At 38.0% G+C, this 20,149-nt stretch overlaps 1 long non-coding RNA gene across 2 annotated transcripts in view; it reads right to left on the bottom strand.

Annotated features, from left to right (window-relative positions):
* The window catches only part of LOC137855980 (uncharacterized), a 226,764-nt gene that overhangs the window by 151,404 nt on the left and 55,211 nt on the right, over positions 1-20,149 (bottom strand). For both annotated transcript variants that reach the window (XR_011096111.1, XR_011096110.1), the window contains exon 3: positions 16,666-16,732. This is a non-coding gene — a long non-coding RNA (uncharacterized lncRNA). The remainder of the gene's footprint in view (positions 1-16,665; positions 16,733-20,149) is intronic.

Raw genomic sequence — 20,149 nt, 5'->3', positions numbered from 1 at the left:
GTGCTGGCCTGCCAAGAAGGGTGAATGTGGCCCCATGAATAACAGGCATGCTATGCTCAGCGTTGCTCTGGGACTGAAAAAGACTGGAAGTGTAAAGTTTTCCATTGGAAGTGGTGGTCCTCGTGCCATCAGTAACTGCCCTGGAAGAAGCAGCACACAGAATGCAGGAAGGACTTCAAGGCATGTTCTGTCCACTTAAGACCATCTCACTTCCTGAATTGCTGAATAATTGTGCAGGTTAATCAGAATTTAACTGGGAATAAAAAAAGTAGCGACCTCAAAACTAGTAAAGCAAAACTGAGGTTGTCAGTATTTTCCAACTTACATAGCAGTTTGTTATTTCTCAGCCTGCTGTTTCTGTGGTCTCATCTCTGCAGACCTCGGCTCCTCCCTCAACACAGCACAGTGCTGCACTTCTTGAGTACAAGTTCGGGGGGACTTTATGCCTCTACATTGAAACTGCATAAATACACTGCAGATAATACAGCTCATACATGAAAAGATGGAACATGAAATACTTAGTCCTGATCTACCACATATTTAAGGTAAGATCTATTCCATGTCATGGCTACTAAACCTTGAACTTGAGACATGGAGATATGCTAAACCAGGTAAACAACAAAATATTTTTTGAACAGGTAAATGACAAGGCAGAAATATATCTTATCGAAAATTAGAAAACATGAAGGTAATTTTATTTTTGGTGATGTACTCCCTTCCAAGAACACTGCATTGCAGAAAGCATTTAGCTTGTCATGTTCTTCTATTATTTTATTTTACACTTCATTCATTTCTATTACATACCCTTGCACTTTATTATTAGGGTGTTCTGTTGTTGCAAACAGGCACGCTGAATTCTGATTCAGTTATTCCAGTGGAAATTTTTTTTTTGTGTCAGCCTTTAAAGTGAAACAAATGAATGACTGTGATACTCAACAGCTTTAATAATACATGTTGACTCTTGGGTATTCATGGCCTTTAGATGCCTAAAAATAATAATGCTTTTATATTAAAAAATGAATATTGATTAATGAGCTGTATTTTTTTTTTTTAAGTAGACAAACCAGTAGCTATACTTGTCATAAAATTTGTTATGAATCACCTGATGTATATGCCAAGCAAAGAGATACCAAGCAAATTGAATTCTTCCACTGCAAAATGCCTTCCTGTCATAAGCATATGTCCTCTGTTGTCCTTACCATGGAGGACACATTCAGATGTACTGACAGACCAACTGTCCTCCCTGATGTACTTAAATTTATGCATATGTAATTTCCAGAAAAGGTTCAGCAATATAGTCGCCACCTGTGAAAACAGCAAGCTTCTACTTTAGCTAATGAGGAGTTCTACAGGCAGCTGACAGAAGTTGCGAAATCGTCAGCGCTTGTACTCGTGGGGGACTTCAACTTCCCTGACATATCCTGGAAGCACAACACAGCCCAGAGGAAGCAGTCTAGGAGGTTTCTGGAGAAAGTGGAAGATAGCTTCCTGACGCAGCTGATTAGTGAACCTACCAGGGGTGGTGCCCTGCTAGACCTTCTCTTCACAAACAGAGAAGGACTGGTGGAGGATGTGATTGTCGGGAACAGTCTTGGGCAGAGTGACCACGAAATGGTGGAGTTCACTATTCTTGGCGGGGCCAGGAAGGGAACCAGTAAAACCACTGTATTGGACTTTCGGAGGGCTGACTTTGGGCTGCTCAGGACACTAGTTGGTGGAGTCCCATGGGAGGCGGTTCTGAAGGGCAGAGGGGTCCAGGAAGGCTGGGCGCTCTTTAAGAGGCAAATCCTAATGGTGCAGGAGCGGTCTATTCCCATGCGCCCAAAGATGAGCCAGCGGGGAAGAAGACCAGCCTGGCTCAACAGAGAATTGTGGCTTGAGCTTAGGAGAAAAAAGAGGGTTTATAATCTTTGGAAAATTGGGCAGGCCACTAAGGAGGACTATAAGGATGTAGCGAGGCTGTGCAGGGACAAGATTAGGAAGGCCAAAGCTCGTCTGGAGCTCAATCTGGCTACTGCCGTTAAAGATAATAAAAAACGCTTTTATAAATACATCAACACAAAAAGGAGGACTAGGGAGAATCTCCATCCTTTACTGGATGCAGGGGGAAACTTAGTTACAAGAGATGAGGAAAAGGCGGAGGTGCTCAATGCCTTCTTTGCCTCAGTCTTTAGCGGCAAAACCGGTTGCTCTCTGGATACCCAGTACCCTGAACTGGTGGAAGGGGACGGGGAGCAGGATGTGGCCCTCACCATCCACGAAGAACTGGTTGGTGACCTGCTACGGCACTTGGATGTCCACAAATCGATGGGGCCGGATGGGATCCACCCAAGGGTACTGAGAGAACTGGCAGAGGAGCTGGCCAAGCCCCTATCCATCATTTATCAGCAGTCCTGGCTATCGGGGGAGGTCCCAGCTGACTGGCGGCTAGCAAATGTGACGCCCATCTACAAGAAGGGCCGGAGGGCAGACCCGGGGAACTACAGGCCGGTCAGTTTGACCTCAGTACCAGGGAAGCTCATGGAGCAGATCCTCTTGGGAGTCATCATGCGGCACTTGAAGGGCAAGCAGGCAATCAGGCCCAGCCAGCATGGGTTTATGGAAGGCAGGTCCTGCTTGACAAACCTGATCTCCTTCTACGACAAAGTGACGCGCTGGGTGGACAAGGGAAAGGCTGTGGATGTGGTCTACCTTGACTTCAGCAAGGCTTTTGACACCGTCTCCCACAGCATTCTCCTCAAGAAACTGGCTGCTTTTGGCTTGGACTGGTGCACGCTTCGTTGGGTTAGAAACTGGCTGGATAGCCGGGCCCAAAGAGTTGTGGTGAATGGAGCCAAGTCCAGTTGGAGGCCAGTCACTAGTGGCGTCCCCCAGGGCTCGGTGCTGGGGCCGGTCCTCTTTAACATCTTCATCAATGATCTGGATGACGGCATTGAGTGCACCCTCAGTAAGTTTGCAGATGACACCAAGCTAGGTGCATGTGTCGATCTGCTCGAGGGTAGGAAGGCTCTGCAGGAGGATCTGGATAGGCTGCACGGATGGGCTGAGGTCAACTGTATGAAGTTCAACAAGGCCAAGTGCCGGGTCCTGCACCTGGGGCGCAATAACCCCAAGCAGAACTACAGGCTGGGAGAGGAATGGTTGGAGAGCTGCCAGGCAGAGAAGGACCTGGGAGTGATGGTGGACAGTCGGCTGAATATGAGCCAGCAGTGTGCTCTGGTGGCCAAGAAGGCCAACGGCATCCTGGCTTGTATCAGAAACAGCGTGACCAGCAGGGCTAGGGAGGTGATCGTCCCCCTGTACTCGGCTCTGGTGAGGCCGCACCTCGAGTACTGTGTTCAGTTTTGGGCCCCTCGCTACAAGAAGGACATCGAGGTGCTTGAGCGGGTCCAAAGAAGGGCGACGAAGCTGGTGAGGGGCCTGGAGAGCAAGTCCTACGAGGAGCGGCTGAAGGAGCTGGGCTTGTTCAGCCTAGAGAAGAGGAGGCTCAGGGGTGACCTTATTGCTCTGTATAAGTACATTAAAGGAGGCTGTAGCGAGGTGGGGGTTGGCCTGTTCTCCCATGTGCCTGGTGACAGGACGAGGGGGAATGGGCTAAAGTTACGCCAGGGGAGTTTTAGGTTAGATGTTAGGAAGAATTTCTTTACTGAAAGGGTTGTGAGGCATTGGAACGGGCTGCCCAGGGAGGTGGTGGAGTCACCATCCCTGGAAGTCTTCAAAAGACGTTTAGATGTAGAGCTTAGGGATATGGTTTAGTGGGGACTGTTAGTTTTAGGTCAGAGGTTGGACTCGATGATCTTGAGGTCTCTTCCAACCTAGAAAATTCTGTGATTCTGTGATCTACATAAGAGTTCCTTTATCTGCCACTGTTGTTATTGGAAAACATTAGTCATCCTCAAGAGCTGAAGATATGCTTATTAATTATTTGCAGAGATTACAGTTTTTCAAGCAAAATACACACTCAACTATCATCACTGTATTGAAACAACCTAAAGCATTGCCAAGCCAGCAAGACCCTCAGTATCCTCAAATTTGTACAACCAACTTCAGACCAAATGGAAGAAATACTTACAAACTGATTTTCTCATGTGATCAAAGAAACAACAAAAGGAAGCTTACATTGATATGCTCAATACCCAGAACAAGACAAATGTGAACAATAACAGAGCAGGATATCCAACACAATGATATTACCTAATACTAGAGTTACGTTAAAGTACATTTCTGTAGATAAACTATACACACAAGACTAGTTGAATAAAAAGAAATGTAATTCCATACTACCATTTTCATATTCATCAAACCAAAAGATTTCTTGAGACTCTGAAAAGATTCACCAGGCAGAGGGGGGCTAAGCACGCAGATGCAAAGCCAGGTAACACACTGCTGGTACTAGCCACTCACCTGAAGAGCACCCCTAAACATTTTGATGAGTTTATTTTCCCCCCATGGAGTTGCTGCTCTTTAAATGAAAGGATCTAGAGAATTGTGCTTTATTTATTTTTAAAGCATTACTCTTTTATTGCTCCATCACATTTCATTAACTATAACTTAAGTTTATTGCAGTTACTCCCAGAGAACTCAAAACCAATCAAGATGACATAATCTGGTTATATTTTGCTTCCGTAATCTCTCCCTCCAAAACTTAACTTGTTTCGCCATACTCAAAAAATTCACTAAGAGTGGATGTAATAAATCTGCATGTAATAGGCACAGAGAGTTTTACTTAGAGGCTTCTAGAAAAAAAGCATAATTTCTTTTCATACTGAAATGTATTCTCTAGGAAGAAAGCTTATCTTCTCACTATGTTTCACATGAAATTTTTCCTCTGTCATACACATGATTTTCTACATTTTCTCTTATAGCTCCTCGTGGAACACTTCTGATTCAGAAATACTCTAAGTAGCCTATTGCTAGCACAATGACTTCTTTCAATAACATGTAAAATATGGGCACTTCCATCAGTCTCAGGTATTTTCCCCTAATCTTTTAGATGAAAGAAAATTATGTTATTTTGGAGAAAAAACACACAGATTTTTATCCAAGAAGCAACAACCCAGTGCTGCAGTAACACAATTTATTTCTGTATTTCTCAGTCTTTGTCGGAAGGAGTAACTTGTTCTTTTCACTCACCAGATCTATCACAAAAGACTGGCTTACAGTGGAAGTCAGCCTAATGCATGGCATAGGACACACTATTCCTTAAATCGAAAGGTAGCAACAAGCTGTTCCTTCCCAGTGATCGGTTTGTGAATAAATACATTTACCGGTGTGCCTGGTAGCACTGAGGTCAACAATTCATGGATCCAAGATGACACTTTTCCTTTAACACATCTCCTATCTTGCAGAAAAAGCATTTGCTATTTAACATTTATTTTCAGGAAGCCAAAACAGTTGTTAAAATAATAAGGGAAATAGAATTCATAATTATGCAAATGATCCTGATTTATTTACATATATTGACAACCAATACAAACTATGATCTTATTAGCAGGCAGTAATTGGAATCAGTTACCAAAAACCTAAAAAAAAAAAAAAGCCTAAAAGCCATGCTGTTCTTCAGACTCCATTCTGTCTGCTTGTAAACATTCAATTATATCTATTTGCAAAAATAAAGTCTATCCCATTTAGCTCAAGGAGAATACAGCTTTATAACCCTATTTCAGATTGTGCCATCCCAGCATTTTCCACAAGTGTACAAATTTGATTATAAATTTTCTGTACAATACAAATGTATATAAGAAAAATGAAAAAACTCTTCCATTGTCAGAATGATCAGGATTTAAAAAAATAATAATACTTGGTAACTGAACCTATGTGGGAAAATTTAGACAGCAGATTTACTAAGTTGCCTCTTGCAGATGAAGAAATCTTAAACAGCTGTGGAAACACTGGACATTTTCCAGCAGGGGAAAAAAAGCTGAATATTCAGAGATCTCTGAAAAACAAATTATAATGATACTTTGCATGCCAAGTCAATTTTGAAATAACATTTTGTTTATTAACACATCTTTAAACTACCAGGTTTAGGAAGTCTTGTAGGACAAAACACTCACTATTACCCCATCCAAATCAAGAAGAAAAAAAAAACAGTTCTTATGTAGGATTAATATATTACAGTATGTGGGAACATACTGTATAAATTAGAAATAATTTTCTACAGATATACAACTCACAAGCGCTCAACACTTTTCCTAAATTCAGGTTAATTTAATCATGGATTTCTTTTATAACCTCTGAAACACAGGAATTCCTCCTCCTTATATGATGTTAACACTCAAAAAACAACCTTTAGAAGCTCTACAAAGACATTACATTTCAAATTGCCAACAAACTCTCTCTGGAAGGAAATTCTTTTCAAGTCATTTTTCATTTGTCCCAGATGGAATTAAATGCACCACAGAATATAAAGCTGCTGCAATTTTATGTTATAAGAATGCTGAAGAATGAGGAGGTAAGGTCTGAATGACTGTGAATTGTACACCCCAGGAAAAGGAACCACTACAGAAACCGCAGAGATATTGCAGCTCAGTGTTACACCAAAAGTTTTTAATGTATATCTAGTTCACCAGTTATTGCATAGCAATGCAAAAACAGTGACTTATTTTGTTTGTAATTAAAAGTAGACAAAATGAAGAAAATGTACCTGTCCTACAGACAGTTATTCAGGACTATCAGCAGACAGACTCAAACATTTCACTGATCTGGTCAAGTGTCAGTGCTTCCAATTTCTAATTTCCCTGGGTATACACAGATAGTTTTATTATTGCCAACTTCAGTCATGAGATGGATGAGCGCATTTAAGACCCAGAAACAGTAGGAAAAGCCTAATGCAGGGTGCCTTCACAGCTAACTCCCTTAGTAATGCCCTTTGCAAAGAGACTTTCTCATGTAGCTATTAAACATATTATCTCAGCTTTCCAGTCTGATGTTTTGTAAACTTCAAAACTACTTGAGTAAGAAAACAGTCAACTCTGTCGTTCACTGAAAACCATTCCCTGAAAAACAGTCCTAATATAGGCTAGTGAAGGAGATGTGATTTGCTCTCCATTAATTTTTTGCTTAGAAACATCAACGTACATTGGCAACCAATATCTTCATGCATTTTTTTTTTTTCCTTCAAGAGAAGAAATCACCGGGGGATCTCTAATTAGCTTTCTCCCCAGGTTTCAATATAGACATTAGCACAGGACAAGTACTCTCCAAAAATGTCCATTTTCCTTTTGTGGAAGAGGACGCACTCATTACCTGCCTCTCTCCTACCACGAGGAAACAAGAAGCGCAATCTCTGAAGCTCTTGATGGAATCAAAGGCAGAGAAGAAAAATAAAACAAAACAAAACCTGTCCAGCTGAAGGTTTAAAAGAAAGGGGAACGTCACCAGGCAGCACATCCTGCTGAGACTCTAATGCATGCAGCCTCTAAATATGCCTCGTAGGACTGGAATAAGGAAACTGTGTAAGAGGAGCAGATGGGAAAAAGTCTAAAAATATGTACATAGTGTGGAACAGAGAGGTTGCATGTTCTAGTAGGAAGAAAAGAGAAGGTTGAAACAAACTGTTGTATAAATAGACTTTAAAGAAAGCAAGCATGACCTCACTAAAATGCTTCCTAATGACGTGGTTTCAAGATAGACACAATCTAGTCTCTTTGTGATAAAATGCATTAATCAGCAGAATGACAAGAGCTTCTAAAAATAAGACAAAAAACTGAATAATCCCAAGTCACATTGTCATTAATAATTGAAAATTTAGCCAGTAAAAAGTTATTACTGAAAATTTATTAGTGTAATTGAAAAATGGAAGCGTACCAAAAACAAAATCTCATTTTAGCATAGGAAAAAAAAAAAAAAAGGTATTTTAAAAGAAGCATTTCCCTTCCTGCTTTCAGCAAGCGCTCTCAGTAAATCCTAGATGAACAACCTGCTTCTTAGACCTGCTTCAATCTTTTGAGCAAAAGGACTTCTACAGATTGGATGCAACAGGTCAGAACATCCTGGGATAGAAGCTGACTGCACTTAAAAATCAGAGGATTAAATTGAAGAAGTAAACCAAGATACTTGTGTGAAACCATAAAATGTCCATTCATCAAGCACTGAAGCACTAGACAAGTAACATTCTATTTGCATGTAAAGCATTTAAGATAGTAACAACTAATTAGTGCAATTAAACTTCTTGTTAACTATTTTACTTTTGATCAGTAGATAATAAGGAGTAGCAAGTCTCGATTTGGTAGCATATTACCTACTACATACACAGTGTGAAACATGCCATTTGCTTGTCTGAAAGGGCAGATGCTCACTTCTGCCCTGATAAAAAGAAGATACTATCCTTTATTTTTCTCCTGGTACAATCTCCATATACAGAACACACACAAATTTTGTTCAGCTCCTATGTTACAGACATAACCACCTCACTATCTTCAAGATACTTGGTGTAAAATTTAAAAAGAAAATTACTTATAGACCAAATACTTTTCTCAGGGACTCTTCTGTCTGTTTGTGTACACATTAGAATTTTATTCCAACAGGCAGCTTCATAGGCAGGAAACAACAGCTTATAACAATAAAATGCACAGCCAAATTTTAGCTGGTAATTATCCTCAGCTAAACACATTTTTTAAAAGTGCTTATGACTTTTGCTCAAATCAACTGCCTAAACAGTGATATTTCTGAAATCTGCATAATTTTTGAGTTTGTTTACAAATATGTTAAATGCGTCATCATTGCTAAGCACATGTGGGATAACAAGAAAAAAATAGAATAAATTTATATATTTAGCATATAAAGTATATTTAGTCGTTTTTGTGTAACAAGCATTTTCTGTGGAAGAAATGAGAACTCTGGAGATAGGTATGGCTCATAAATTACTGAACGTACTGACATTTCTCAGCATATTTCAGTTAATTTGAAGACTCCTCGCAGCATAAACAGGTTGACTTGTTTTAAAATGCAGAATATAACATATCCATTGTGCTTCCAGCCATACCTTTTAACAACCTTTTTTTTTTTTAAATGTCTTCTTGGCATGTAATGTAATCGTATTCTATTAAATACTAGCTTAAGACAGTATTCCATTATTTATTTATAGGCCTATGACCACACAAACAAGAATAGCTAGAGGGGGAGGAAGAAAGATGCGTACTATCTCTATTTAATCCTACCTCTTTACCTGTTCTAGTCATCCAGCCTGAATCTCATTGCATGCAACAAAAAAGCAATGCCTGCTGCATGATTCATTTTATAGGTTTTAGGCCTAAACTAAGCCAAGACATGTATGTGTAAATATATAATACTGCTATTTTTTTCCCCAATGTCATCATTAAAAAAAGAAGTAAACAACATTCTCCCAACTGAAGTCCTGCCTACCTTCCATGAGAGCACTGTACCAGCTTACCACACTCATCAGGACATGGACTGAAGAAGGACACGACATTACTTTGATCAGGGACACGTAGGGGGTATTCCCGCACACCCCTGAGAGCTACTGCATGACCCACAAGACAGACCACCACCAAACGGCCAGCCTTGAATGCACCATTCTTTGGGCAGAGTCTTTCCATACTGCTTATAATTACTGACCTGTAGATAAGCACAGCTCTTTCCCGAGGAAGGAGCTACTGAAAGACAAAGTGAAGCGATTTTATGCCAGTTTTGTACTTCATCATCTGCTGGGCACCACTGCACAGCTCCGCAGCAGCTTCACTGCTGCTATAGGTGGAAGCAAGTAAAAAATTTTCAAAAAAGACAAGCTAAACAGGAGTTTGCATAAGTTTGCTTCAATGTGGTCTATTGAAGTTGTTTCCCTTCAACTGAATAAAAACGAAAATTAAAACAAACAAACAAACAAAAACACTAAACTGTAATTCATGAGTATGGTTAAAAGGTATCTAAATCAATTTTTCTGATGAGAGGTGATATTTGACATTATGCAATTAATATGAGACTGACTATCCTGAGGATGCTCTTGAAATTATTTTCACATAAACATTTCTGATATGAATAAAATATGCATGTCTGAAAGTTCTGCTGAATGAGCTTTTAAAAATACACCCACAGCTAAAAAAATAAAAAATGAAAGGCGGAGTTTTATTTGCACTTTATAGAACATATTTGAACTATGTGTTCTGAAAACATCATTACATAAAAAATAATGTTACTTAGGAGGAATATGTATTTAAATTACTTTCTTTTCATCAGTAAATAATATGATTAATTACTCAAAAAATTTGTCCTATGTTTTCTATCCATTAGAAAATAACTCTCCAATTATTCAAGTTCTAAAGTATAAAGAAATGTAGGAAACCTATTATGACTATCAGAAGACTGGAAAATGGGAAAGAAAAAAAAATACTACAAAGTAGCATTCCAATTGAAGCCAGAGAATATACAGAGTCTGTATATTAAAGGTTACGTGCCTTTAGTACAATTAGGCAGAACAAAAGAAAACTGATGTATTACACTGTATATGTTTGTTCAGTTTTTCCATCGTGATGATATTTCCTTTGATTCTACTTTTTCCTTTTGAAGTATTGCCTTAACATTTAGCTTGCAAACTAATGTGCATATTAGCATAAACCTGTGCTTAACATTTATTCTATAGGCCTCTAGACAAAAGCCTGAGTTAGTGTATAAGGTCAGAAAAATAGGCTTTGTAAATGTTACAACAGTAAACCTCAAGGTTCAGCGGAATATTAAATTGTGTAAAATTTTTTAATTTACCTGAATCAAGGCTACTATATATAAACTCTAACGAAAACTAGGAAAAAAAAAAACAAAAAAAAAAACAACAATAAGCAATATTTAAATATATGTGAAGTGCATACAGAGAAGGAATAGTTTATAAAAAAAAAAAGTAATAAAATGGTTAAATTTAAAATTTTAGAACCCCAAAATGCATGTAAATACAGGCTACATCAGTAGTCTTGATATCTCTGATGTAACTAATTTTCTAGTGGTTTAGCTGAGAATGCCATTTAGAAGTTACCTGTGATTAGTCCAAGCAGTTTACCACTCTAATAATATGGTCACCAGATGAATTCATAACACTGTTATAGACACGCAGGAAAAGCTGCATGGAGGACTATAGAAAAAACATTTTTCATGAATACATCTGGATAGAATGACAGCAGACAGATTGCAACAGGTCTCTGGCAACTGGAGAGGACTGGATGTTTAAGAAAGTTTCTTATTTTGAAGTTTGTTGGCAAGTCATTCTACAGCAGACACGAGGCGCTGAGGTGATTAAAAAAAAAAGATAATAATAAATTTATTGTACCATGATTCAAGACAAAATACCTGAAGTCTCTGAAAGCCCCTGTTTATGGGGGCAGGTTCACAGCTGAGAATCTCCAGCTGCATCTGGGAAATAGCTCAAAGGCATAGAGAATTAAATTCCCAGTACAAACCTGGCTCAAGTACGCACACTGAAAAACCCATCAGAATTGGAGAAAAAGACCTATATAGACAATCCTTATGCATACCTTACACCTGCCTACGCTCTGCATACTACCGGTCTGTTTGAATGTTATTTGATTGCTTCAGCGCTAAGCAATTACGCAGTATTTGGGGAGAGCATCACGGGGGTTAAACATTATAACCAGTCAAGAAAGCCACCTACAGACCAGAGAAGTAACAAATGTAAATGAAAATAAATTCAGCACTTGGAGGCAAATTGGTTATTGTTCACATATTATGAGTTATCCTTGAGGACAAAAAAAGGTAATAGCCTTGGGAGATTTCTTTCAGTATCTTCTGAGACAAGGTTAAAGCTAGAGAATTAGGGAAAGATTTATATTTAGCATACAGGGATAAAGCAACAGATGACATTAGGCACTGAACTGCCATTTAAATGACAGAACAGTCATAATTTTGTAGGCTTTTTTTCAGCTGATGCCTAGACCCAATACTCTGCATTATCTTCCACAAAGTACTGATGCACTCACATGCTGATAACAGAGTTGCTCGATCATAACCAGCATGGTTCACGCTTGCTGGAAAACAACTTCATCTGGATCTGAGATGCTTCGTAATGCTAGGTCCAAGGATTTAAACTCAGATGAGGACCCTACCTTTACCTGCCAATGTCAACTTCTGTTCCATGTTGTCCCAGAAGTTCCTCTGCATATGCAGTTGCCAGGGGAATTTAGGCAAATTTTAAAAGAGACTTAAAATATACAAATGGAGAAACCCTCATATGTCAGAGCACTGCTACAGTTTCTGTTATCCAACATCCAACAATGGCTATTAATAGGAGTCTAATTCACAGGTGTTTAAGGAACAAGCATAACTATCAGGACACGCAGTAACACTGGGAGAAAGATCCCTCCAGGCAACATCACACAAGCACCAGGCAGTCACTGCTTTGGGGAAGATGGTTAATAGTCACCAACAGATGCTGGATTCTCCAGAACTTTTTCCGATTCCTTGGCCTCCCTTCCCCTGCAAGCAGTAAGCTTAAATCACTAACCTTTTCTTTCAAAGGAGAAAGAGGAATATTATTTTCTATGTTAGAACTGCTGCTTGAATAATGTCATTGGGTGCCTCTTAGAACTGGCATTGTCAGAAATAGTGAGCAATCACTCCCTATTCACCTTTTCTATACTCCCATGATTTATAAAATCTCCATCACATTTCACTTCTCCTGTAGATTTTTTCTTCCTAATTTGAAGAGTCAGTTTGTTTCATTGTTCTTTTAAGACTCTCCTCTTCCACACCTCCGGTCTTTCCTACTCTGGGCCTATTCTGGGCCTTTAACGTAATGCCACACTTTCTTTCCTAAGTGCTGAGAATTTCTTTCCTAAGTGCTGAGAACTAAATTAGAGCCCAACATTGCATATATGTTGATGCAGCTGTTTTATCTTGTCCTTAAGTGCATTACTTTGCATTTATGAATACTGTAGTTCTGCACGCCTTTCAGTCACATCATATGAGCATTCTTCAGAAAGTCAAATATAAAGCTGACTGAACAGCTGTGTACTTAACTGTCACGTTATTATTTAGCCCTTTTTCCCCAGATTATATATAAAGGTTTTCCAGCATATGTTCTTTGAGATTTTCAACAGGAACCGTACCCTACTGCACAGCATCAGAACAAAGAACCATATAGCAGTTAGTGCCTTTTATTTCTTTGATATCGTAGATGATTTAGTGGAAAGTTATCCTTCACCACCATATCCTTCAGCCACTTAATTTCTTAACTTCACAAGGACTCTCAGGTAATTCTATATTCACCATAGGCTTGTTACAGTACATTCCCTTATTTTAGTTTAGAAGTCCTACTATTGATACTGCAGTTCAGTATTGAGTGCTGCTCAGGCTTCTTCCCAGAGATGCTTCAGAGCTGAGCTAAGCTCCTCCTGAGCAAGCACAGCAGCACAGAGATACATGTAGCTTTGCCCATTCGCTACAGCCACTTGTTCTCAGAGCTTCTTCAGTCACCTCATTTCTCTGCTCCTCAGTCAGTTAGCCAGCCCCACAATTTACCAGTATGCTTGACCATCTTACCATTAAGTAGAGGCTTATGACCTACCTCACACAGAGTGAAATCCAAATCCACCAGGACCTCTCTTAATGATGTGACAGAGCTTAAAAGGAAATGGCCTCACCAAACTTGTTCTTTCTTTCAAAATCAAGAGCAGAATTATTCATCGTCTGGTTTCTCAAGGCAAGTAAACCACCCTAGTACAGTTGACTGTAATTGACTTCCTACAGCTTCTAGTGATATGGATAATGATTTCACAGAAGTATGTTCAACATCACTAGCGTGGTAGATCAAGCCCTTAGTTGTCATTTTGATATATTCTATTCCCACAAATGAAGGACTTAAGTTTCTAATCAGGGGACAAAGGACTCTATTTGAAAATTTTCATATGAATAATATGAAGTGACAGGAACTACTGTTAAGAAAAACTGAGTGGTTTTATTTTACCTAAACTAGGAATATAGGTTGCATGTGTTTTATTTGTGGTTCAGGTTCACTCTCCTTGCTCTGTGGAATGGTAATAACCACATTTAAAGAAGTACCTAAGGACCTGCAAACTCTCAGTCCTATCAGTTGTAGCTGACATCTAATACTGAAGTGGATTTCTGAAGTTCATACAGCAACAGGTATTCCCTCTGAATTCACAGGAAACATTCTATAATTCAAGAGAAGCTGATGGGACCACTACTGGAGCAAGGCACTCGTCAGCTGTCACTACCTACCTTTTGCAAAATACTTTGCCAAAGCAGTTAAGATGCTACCACGTAACAGCTGTTGCTGTGATATCACAAAATAAATTTTACAGATGTTATTTTTAGCTGAAGCTATTTTTTAATTAACTACCCATCTCTTCTTATATTGATTGCAGGGCATCTGTTCACTTGTAAGATTATGACTCACTATGACTTCAGTTCTCTACTTCCCTTCATATCCTATTCATTCACTTACCTATCCTACCATTACGGCAAAGTTTTTTTCTGATATGTTCTATGCTCTTCCTCCTTCTGCTGGAGACCGTCCATCTTAATGGCGTTGCTTTAAGGTTATGAAGTATAAATTGATAATTCTTTCAAATCAGTATAAACTTATGTCAGTATAAATAACCAAATAGCATAGGCCACTGTAATAGCATAGGCACTATAATAATTTGCATGAGTGCTACAATGTGTTGGGCAATTAAAAACTAAAATAAATTAGCAAGTTTCTGAAAACCAAAAATCTAAACTGTATTCAGCTGATATAAGCAAGCCATTCTGATGACCTCACTGGACATACTAAAATTTCTGTCTCGTAAGACCATTTCGGCGGGGGGGGGGGGGGGGTGGGGGAGGGCAAAATTCCAGACATCTTCTCTAAAGAAACAAAAATGTTTAAAAGAAACGCTGTTCTTCTGTCCAAGGCAGGTGCAGGTAAGTGCTGCCATCTGTCTTATGATGTAACATCACTACAATTGCCTTATATTTCTGTTTGTAATTCAGTTCACCTCTCAGAAAACTGAGCTGCCTGGAGATGAAATGCAAGTATTTAGCAGCTGTTCTTTATAATACTGAATCTACCATTTTTTACCATTTGAACCCTACAGATGCAAATGCAGTAGATTAGGACAGAAAAGTCCATTCTATTTTGTTCAACGATTCAACTGCCAACATCTATTAAGGAAAAATTTAATCAAGATATGTATATATTCCATTTGCTTCTATTGTCATGATATTTTTAAACTTAACACTGATACAGTACTTAACATATATTAACTATGTGAGTTACCTGTGAGTTAAAGCAAAAGTCTGTTTTGCTTTTAAAAATAAAATTCAATTTTTATTTTTTTTTAAGTTGTCTCTCAGCTATTGGACAAAATCAACTATTTCAAAATTCCTTGTGGTAAAGCCATTTCTTAATTAATAACCACTAGTAATTATAGAAGTTAATGTCAAAATACCACTTGAGAAATCACATGTGGTGTCAAAGAATCCATTTTGCTTAGTTTTTCTCTTTATCATCTTGCATAGAAGATGAGAATAAGGACAGCAACTAATTTCTGAGCATCAGCTGTATTGCTGTATTATCAAACCATAACTGCAAAATATACATTTATATTCTGTGGGGAAATAATTCAGATTATTTTAGAACCTCCACCAGGGAGTGTAATATCAGGGCTTGGTTTGGATTGTGTTTTTTTTGGTTGGTTGGTTTTATTATCATTTTTTTTTTCAAAGTGAATGTTCAGTCAAATTTATTTAATAAAAAGGAACGAGCCAAAACAAACAAACAAAAATGCACAAAACAATTGATATTGAGGGATCTCTGTTTTAGTAGTAAAAAAAAAAGTAAAATCAAAATCCCAAGAACACAGGGAGTCCATGAGTAATGCTCAGTATCCCAAGTCACAAATTTTTTTTTTTTTTTTTTTTTTTTTTTTACTTCTGTATTTCTCTGCTTTGCATAATCAACATTTCCGTCTTCTACCTGTATTTCTATTGTCACTTATTTCATCCTCTGATTTTTAACTGGAAATTTGTGTTCTCTCATCACTGACTCTCCTTCAAAGCAAGGTCTGCAGTTTGGTTCCACATAAGATTTTCATGAAAAAACTATCAAAACTGTTTATGCAGTCTGCCATGTTTTCAGGGATGAAAAAGAATACCAACAGCTTTGTACTTATTGTAAACTTGTGACCCTCCTCTCAGACTGCCAAAATGCAAATACATAGCTGCATTCAGTTTTGATGAAATTCTCATAGCACAGTAATGCATCTTGAGCTTTGTGGTTCAGAAAGAAAAGCACCAGAAATTGAGTGCAGATATAACTAAACTGTGAAAATAGTATTGTTCTTGCAACACGGGCTATCTGACAGCACTGAAGGAAAACATATATTTTTAACTGTTTTGCATTAACCATATTTTTTTAAATTCATTTTCCATTTTCATTACGTATGCAAATAGAAAGCATTCAGGACTTTAAACAAACAAAAAAAATCACTCGACTTTTTTGGTAAGCTGAGGTACAGTAAGACTTCATTTATGTTCACAACATTGCTACATCATATTACCTGGCCCTGATGTTTCACATTATCAGCTTTATTGCTTATGAATTTCTTTATGATCTTTTAAGATAATTAAAGATATTGCCTAATTCTCTAGATCACGTACCCATAAGATGAAGATAAAAATGTAAAACAAGTTACTTACCTCCTTTTCCAAAAGCTTAGCCCTTTTACTCAGTTTTCAGCAAAGGAACATTTCCTACAGTATCACACTAGAGAATAATAAAAAAAAAGAAAATAGTTTCACTCATTAAGAAACAAAAAATATGGATTGCAATAGATCAAGATTTTGTCCCCTGTGAAGTATGAAAGCATGCATTATTTTAAGTTATGCAATTTAAAATATTTAAAGTATGTTCCACTTAATCATTTACATCTTACAGCACTATTTTATTAAATAATGAAATATTTATAGCCTCTAAGGCTCTAATTAAAATGTTTTCTCAAAATTATTTTGCTTATTTCATATGAAGACTTAACATATGAAAACAGACAACCCAGTAAATATTTAAAAGGAAATGATCTATGAATATTCACTCGCGAACAGCAGAGCGACAAAGAACAGGCACACAAAAGCAACTCCAGACTTAATTCTCTCCACACCAGCAAAGCATAACCAGATCCAACTCATGTGGCTAAAACAACTTCTATTTTCTGCCTCTTGTAAATGCTTTGATTAGGAATATAGGTCTGGAAGAAGTTCTCCAGGAAAGCCATTTTAGACTGCCATGATAGCACTACTACATTTTGGTCTCCGTGGCCACATGAGCACTGTAATGGCACTACCACAGGGTTGCTACCACTGAGCCACCCCACCAGCAACCTACACCTTTCCACAGAAATCTTTCCTCTCTTCATATTTTTCCTTTTAAGTTGAAAACTTAACTACCTCTATTGATAAAAACTGCCTTTAGGCCTTCTGCTGCCACAGGGAAGGTCCTTCACGTGTTGTTCCTGGCAAAGAGCAGGGTGCACCACCGCCAGCAGGCTTCCATTCACCTGGCTGCTCTCCTGACTTGCTCTGCCACTATACGCCTCATCTGCACAGTTCTGCCTGTCCGTCATGGACAAGCACTTGCAAACGAAGGCCCTCTGGCAGTTTGGGTACAGGACACCAAACCAGCAAGGCCTTCACAGGCTACAGTGCAATGTGGGCATCCATCAGCCTTATGCCGAGGCAGAAATCCTGCTTGGCCAGCACCTCCGAGCATCTGTGTAACTGAGGGGTCTTTGCTTTGTTTTGTTTAAAGGTCTATGAGTTACAAGATGCCTAAATAACTAGATACTATTCATCAGTTGCAACAGCAATTCGCTGACCTCTGCTGTCCAGGTGATTTCAGCAGAGTTAGCTTGGGTTAGTATACGCCACAGGGCCAAAATATTTACCAAATCTAAATTCTTCAAAAATTATTACATTGCTAATCCAGGTGATGCAATAAAAATTATTACTCTTGAATTTTTAATTATAATTATTACTGCTGTTTAAACAAGGTGAAAAAAATCTGATTTCAAGCAAGTTGACATTTTAAAGCTTTATTTAAAATGCTGAAACCATCTTATTTGTCATTTATAGAAAAAAAACGCCCTTTTCATTTCCCTCTGAAATGGAAGTGGCATATGGTTGGCGTCGTTCTTGTTAACGTTCTCTACATCTTCAGCGGTAGGTTGTTTTTCATTTGTTTTTAAAATCAAGGTATAGATGGGCTCACACACAGCTGCAATTCCCTAACATCAGGGGCCTTTTCATTCCCTTGCCCCTCTTAATAATTATCTTTTTTTTTTTTCACTGTGCTATTTCTCTTCCAACAAGAGCAGATGAAAAGTATCAAACAGAAAGAGAGGAGAGATGCAGCACAAGACAGACACTCTCTAGCTCTTTTTCCCCTCATTTTCAGTTTTACGTGCTCTTACTTCTAACATAGATTTCTGTTAATAAGTGCATTCAATCCCCCAGTTACAAAGAAACACCTAAATTCCAGTATTAAATTTTAGATTCCATACAATGCATGCAGTCTTTAAATGTGTACTCAAATTAGTACAACCTTAGTTTTAACTCTTCTAGCATTATTTACTAACTGTGTAAATAAGTACAAGCCCTTGACACTGCAGAAGACAGGGAGAAAGATGTGCACTGCTTTGCTGTTTGAGGTATTCAACAAGAAGCTTGAAATACACAATACTAAAGGATAAGTATTTTAACCCCTGCTTTTCTTTAAGCTTAGGGCTTAAAAGAAATTTGATAGAAGAAATTATCACAATGACAGAAGATTTGAACTGTCTCAAATAACAGGCCATAAGTCAACAATATATTGTAAGCTTTGAAATAATAGACTGAAGTGATAACTGATTAGTATTCACATGTCCAGATAATTGCCATATTGGCAAACACCATTAGAGATACAGAAGGAAAGGAGCCTGAAGTTAAGCAAACAATGCAAATGAGTTAAGATACAAATCACTAAGGGCCATTTTCATTCCACACAAAATTATAAAAATCAGAATTCAGCACTTTGAAATGGGCACGCTCAAAAAAAAAAAAAAAAAAAAAAAAAAAAAAAAAACTTGAATTTGTTATATTTTGATAAAAAACAGAAGTCCTGTACTCATGCAATTATAAGAGTTGTGGTATTAGCCTTACAGCAAATATATTCCTGTAAAACATGTTATATGCTTATTTGGTAGCAAAACTGCATCAGTTTTCTCTTTTCTATTCCCTGCTAAATACCAAATCAGTGACAGTCATAAAAAGCAATACTAATAAAACTGATCTACTCTCACAGCAGTGTGGCCTCACAGAAAATATTTATGGAGACAACTTGTCTAAAGCTTAATCTTTAGATTCTAAGCTAAATTATGTTTCCAAAACTGTAAAAAAAGGAGTTGGCAGCCCTTAAAAAGAAAATCTTATCAATAAATCAAGCTTGATACACTTGAACACAATTAACCTTAATCCTCCAATATGCTTCTATGGAGTTGATCTAAACCTCAAGATCTTCAATTTTGTACATGTACATTCCTTCAAATACTGAGGGATTTTTTGCAAACTAAAATGGCTGTTTTTCTACTACCATCATTTGCACATATTATAAAGGAAGGGAAAATACTACAGATGACAATATACTCCTCCATCCTCCTTTGAAATGGTTGAGAAGGTTTGTGGCTGTTACAGAGCATGCTCTAGAAGCTCACTCCAGCAGTAAGACTGTGACTGCTCGGTGTTAAACGTTAAACCCGTCATTGCTCAAGGAGGGGAAAATGTCAGCTCACTAAATAAATCCTGGCTGGCAGTCAATTAGTTATTACTTTTACCACCTGCCCACACACCTGTTGTTAAGTTAATGCTTTTGCATCCGCTCTCCCTACAGACCAGTAGAACATTATTTCATAAAGTGACACAAAACTCTGATACAGTCCTTGTTACAAAATATGCTTCGAATAGCTATTAATCAAAGGATGCCGTGAGCTCAACAGAGCCTTCAATAAATACGATGAGACTGAACATCTACAGCTATTGTTTCAGCCATAGATCTTGTAAATGCTTTTTACTGTAGCAACAAACTGCTAATAAATTCAACTTGCATTACTAGAAACATATAAAGGACGGGATACACTTCGTGATGTTTTCTCAA

The sequence above is a fragment of the Anas acuta genome, chromosome 4, assembly GCF_963932015.1.
Source record: "Anas acuta chromosome 4, bAnaAcu1.1, whole genome shotgun sequence".
NCBI lineage: Eukaryota > Metazoa > Chordata > Aves > Anseriformes > Anatidae > Anas > Anas acuta.
This window is presented reverse-complemented; position numbering and strand designations above follow the sequence as displayed.